Here is a 5,773-nt window from a genome sequence, read left to right on the forward strand (position 1 = left end):
ATTATCCAAGCCAACAAAAGAAGGAATTATAATCAAAGAAAATCCTGTGATTGACGAACGAATTTCCTCTTGTGAACACTCAAATGAAGAGATGCCTCATCCAAATATCATGTCAGTTATGGTGACTGGCGTGGATACAAGTGAAGACAGAATGATGGAGCTTGAAAAAAAGACCAACATGCTCATGAAGGCTTTTGAAGAAAAGGATAATGAGATTACATCTCTCAAGAATCACATCGAACGTCGTGATGCTACTGAATCAAGCCATATACATACTGTCAAAAATACTGACAAAGGAAAGGCAGTTATGCAAGAAAGTCAACCACAAAATTCGACCTCAATTGCATCGTTGTATGTTCAGCAGTTGCAGGAGATGATTGCAAACTCCATCAAAACTCAATATGGTGGACCTACTCAAACTCTCTTTCTGTATTTCAAACCATATACGAAGAGGATCGAAAATCTCAGAATGCCGAATGGATACCAACCACCCAAGTTCCAACAGTTTGATGGAAAGGGTAACCCAAGACAACACGTTGTTCACTGCATTGAAATATGTGAAACTGCTGGTACGAGAGGAGATTTGTTGGTAAAACAGATAGTTCGAATTCTGAAAGAAAATGCCTTCGTCTGGTACATCGACCTGGAACATGAATCCATTGATAGTTGGGAGCAGCTTGAGAGAAGACTTTTTCAATCGCTTCTACAGCACCCGACGTATCGTCAGCATGATGAAGTTGACAAACAGCAAACAACAGAAGGGGGAGCCATCCATCGACTACATAAACCGATGGAGAGCTCTAAGCCTGGATTGCAAAGACAGACTCACAGAAATGTCTGCAGTTGAGATGTGCACCCAATGCATGCATTGGGAACTTCTCTATATTTTGCAAGGGATAAACCCACACACGTTTGAAGAGTTGGCAACTCGTGACCATGATATGGAACTAAGTATCACAAGTAGAGGAGCAAAAGATTTCTTGGTTCCAAAAATGAGAAGTGACGTGAATGAAATTGATGACACTAAAATGATTGCAAATAGTGTCATAAATGAGTCTATGGTTGTTCATGCAACCCCTTTAAAATATTTCTCTAAAAAGAAAAGAAACAAAAATTGAAGGAAAACATGATAGCGAGGAAAAGCGACGTCCAACTCTTAAAGAAAGACAAGAAAAAGTTTATCCATTTCCTGACTGATGTTGTAGACATGTTAGAGCAGCTGCTAGATAAGCAACTTATTCAACTGCCAGAATGCAAACGACCGGAACAAGCAGAAAAAGTAGATGATCCTAAATATTGTAAGTACCGTAGGGTCATTAGTCACCTTGTTAGAAAGTGTTTCGTGTTGAAGGAGTTGATTCTAAAGTTAGCTCGTGAAATGAAGATCGAACTGAATATTGATGAATTATCTGAGTTGAATCATGTTGCGGTCAAGATGACTTCAAGTGTTCCACCATCAACACAACTTTATAATCAAAGGAAAAGCTCAATTAAATTTGGGACTTTTGAACCAACAGTTGTCCAATTTCAACAAAAGATCGTGACGACAAACTCCCAAAACAAAGAAGAGCCTGTTGAAGATGATGACGAAGGATGGATAGTTGTGACTCGTCATAAAGGAAGACAACCAAATTGCATTCAAAAGGAGTTGTCATTTCGTCAAAAGCATGCAAAAGGAAACATCTTCCATGAAAAGAAGGGAAAAAGAAACAAGAAGATGTGGAAGCCTAAGTCTGTCAAAGGAAAAGGCGAGGACTTCTTTCGACCTCGATGATCGATAACTTTAAGAGAATTTCTCCCAAGAAGCTTCCTTGATATTCATCCCAAAGAAGTATTAAAAGTTACTGCATGTCATGTTGTCAGTATAACAGAGGTCGACAACAATTATGCATCTTCTGAAGAAATTGACAATTCAAACAAAATTAAGCAAAAGACTTTTGTCTTTGATCGTATCAAACCTTCAACTACTCGATCTTCAGTCTTTCAAAGATTGAGTATGACCACGAAAGAAGAAGAAAAACAATGTACAACGTCTACTTCCACTTGAACTTCAGCTTCCAAAAGGCTAAGTATCTCCACATCGAAGAAAGATCAACCTTCAACATCTGTTTTTGATCGACTAAAGATGACAAACGATCAACATGAAAAAGAGATGAAAAATTTAAAGGTAAAATCACTTCATGAAGAAAACAATGACGAGAAGATTCACAGTCGTGTCCCATCACGTATGAAGGGAGGTTGTCTGTTGACATTAACATAGAAGGTCCCTTGATCGTGAAGCCAAGACTTATTATTTTCATCAATTCCACAAATGAAGGAGGTGAACAAATTTTTGATAAAAATATTTGTTAAATTTGTAAAGCTCCTTATCGCAAGAGCCTAAACTGCATGATGCTCCTAGTCCACAAGAGCTTAAAAGGTGAATGGTAAAAAAAAAAAAAAAAAACTCAATTGAACTATGTTATGACTTGATCCCTATGTTATTAAAAGAGCACGTAGGCAGCTTAAAGTTTACTTTAAGTTTAGTTGCACGAAGAAAAAGGTATTATGTTTTACCTTGATGATGTAATCTCAATAGAAAATGAAATTCATGAGCAATTACAGCAGAAATGAAAGTGGGCAAAGTTAAAGTAGTGAGCTCTATCTTTTCTCCCAAGTGTTGTGGCTAAGAAGATCTTCTTCTCTCATGTGTTGCAGTCGAGATGATTCATCTCCATCTTCTCCCACGTGCCACAATTGAGAGGATTCATCTTCATCTTCTTCCGCATGTTACAATTGAGACATGTTGCTGAGATGATTCATTTTCATCTTCTTCGACATGTTGCAGCAGCTGTCATCATCTTCATCTTCTCACAAGTGTTATAGCCGATAGAATTCATCTTCATTCTCACATATGTTGCAGCAAGAGGATTCATCTTCATCTTCTTCGACGTGTTGCAGCTAAGATGATTCATCTACATCTTCTTCGACGTGTTGTAGTAGCTATCATCATCTTCATCTTCTCACAGGTGTTGCAACAGAGAGGATTCATCTTCATCTTCATCTTCTTCGATGTGTTGCAGCCGAGAGGATTCATCTTCATCTTCATCTTCTTTGATGTGTTGTTGAGAGGATTCATCTTCATCTTATTCGACATGTTGCAGCAGCTGTCATCATCTTCATCTTCTCATAGGTGTTGCAGCCGAGAGAATCTATCTTCATTCTCACATACGTTGCAGCAGATAGGATTCATCTTCATCTTCTTCTCATGTTGCAGATGTCGTCATCATCTGCATCTTCGACGTGCTACAGTAGTCGTCACCATCTGCATCTTCGAGTCGTCATCATCTGTAACTTTGATGTGCGCAGTCATCATCATCTGCATCTTTGATATGACCGTCATCATCTGCATCTTCGATGTGTCACTGCCGTCACCATCTTCATCTTCGACGTGCCACATCCGTCAGAATCTCCATCTTCATCTTTGATGTAAGGATCTCTATCTTCGATGTGCGGATCTCCATCTCCATCTTTGATGTGCGGATCTCCATCTTCCATGTGCCGCTGTCGGTCGAATCTCCATATCCATTTTTGTCTTCGATGTGCCGCAGTCAATCAGATCTCCATCTCCATTTCCATGTTCGATGTGTCACAGTCGATCGGATCTCCATCTCCATTTTCATGTTCGATCATGCTTGGTGTGCTCCATCTTCAAAGTTAAAAATGAGAAGAAAAAATAATTATAAAAAAATAAAAAGAAAGAAAGAAAGAAATAGACAAAAAAAACATAAAAAAAGTTTTAAAAAAAGTATTTAAAAAAATGAAGAAAAAACGAAAAGGAAAGAATTTTTTTTAAAAAAAATAATCGAAAAAATAAGAAAGAAAGAAAGAAAAAAAGAAAAAGAAAAGAAAATTAAAACAGAAAAAATAGAAAAAAAAAGTTGAAAAAAAATCATTAGGAGGAATGGAATGGTGTGAAGGAAGTGTTCTAATTTTGTTTTCACTCATTTTCTATGTTTATAGAGTAGGGAAGGTGGCAAATCTCAACCAAACTTCTCAACAAAAAGGGAGATTGAGTTGGGAGTTGAAATTGAGTTATGGATTTTCATTAATTTCTAACTTGTTTTTGGTTTGAGAAAAAAAAAAGAAAAGATATATGTTTCTTAAAAAGAAATTCTCCTAATTAAATCTAGAATAGAAAAAAATGAATAATTACGAAAAAAAATTTCCAAATCATTTTGTTCCACTTCCTTGCAAACAAAAAAAAAACTTTATCCCTAAACCATAAATTTAATTCAAATTATGTAAAAAAAAAAAATTCAAATTTTAATCTAGGGAGCAATTCATCTTTAACTAACATAAATTTTGCTATAAATTCAAATTAAAAGATTGTGCAAAAAAAAAAAAAATCAAAACTTTAGACTTAAATTGATAAGTTGGCAATATTCCAATTTTCTCAATTTTAAGCCACAATTCTTCCATGAAATTTATGGGCTAGAAAAAAATTCTCATGGCCATATTCGAAAGGACTTTTTTTAAAATCAAAATTCACTTTAAAATTGCCATTGAGTTATATTTCAAACTTCATATAACATTTTTAACTACACTTATGTCCAAATGCATAGTGTGATTGATATATCAACTGAAGTCAAAGTCAATGACAAATCACTTGTATTTTTTGTTTCAACTTATCGTTTTCGAGACTCGTCTACCCATACACGTGCACTAATCTCGTAAAAGGGGCATTTGTTGAGCAAGAAATTTTAACCAATTAAACTATGTCACATCATCACAGTAAATATGGTCCAATAAATAAATGAGCTCAAGTCCAAGCCCAATTCGCAAATGGGTTTAAGTCCAAGCCCAACAAGCAAATAGACCAAAGTCCAAGCCCACCAAGCAAATGATTCCAAGCCCACCTAAAGCCCATAAAATTTCTCTATAAATAGATACACTCGCCATTCATTTTAGAGGTCTTTGGTTGAAAGAAAAATTGAAGCTCTGAAGAATTGAAGATTCAAACTTCTACAAGCTTTCAGAGATCAACAGCTTCTGAAGATCGACTTGGAAGACTAAGGTTTCTTTAGATTCCAGAAGATCGAAGTTCAAATCGACTTGCAACTAAAACATTCTGAAGATCGAAGACCAAGAAGTTCTAAAGTTTTTATCTCGTATTCGAGAGAAAGCATCAAATGAGTAAATACTAGAGATTGTATTCACAATATTTATCAATATATCAAAATTCAATTTAACGAAATCAATTTCTTCGAAATCTCGTGGATTTAGGAAAAAATAGGGTATTTAAAGAAAAAATAAAAGTGACCGCTACGAGGATTCGAAATCATGATTGCAGGCTTTTATCTCGTATTCGAGAGAAAGCATCAAATGAGTAAATACTAGAGATTCTATTCACAATATTTATCAATATATCAAAATTCAATTTAACGAAATCAATTTCTTCCAAATCTCGTGGATTTAGGAAAAAATAGGGTATTTATAAGGAAAAATAAAAGTGACCGCTATGAGGATTCGAAATCATGATTGCAGGCGCAAATATATATTTACAAGTTTGCCGTTGAAGAAATACCAAAACAAATGAATTAGGGAGGATAGTAAAGAAATACCATATTGCAACCTCTGTGGCGCGCGAATGAGGAGACGATGAAACGTGGCAGCAATGAAGAGCGAATAGTAAAGAAAGGCACGCGCGTGAGGAGATTCAAAAAATTCAAAATTAATTTGAGCCTGATCAGTTTCGAACGTGCCATCGGGGGTCGAAATGCGGAAATTATTA

Source organism: Cucumis sativus, chromosome 7 (assembly GCF_000004075.3).
Source record: "Cucumis sativus cultivar 9930 chromosome 7, Cucumber_9930_V3, whole genome shotgun sequence".
NCBI lineage: Eukaryota > Viridiplantae > Streptophyta > Magnoliopsida > Cucurbitales > Cucurbitaceae > Cucumis > Cucumis sativus.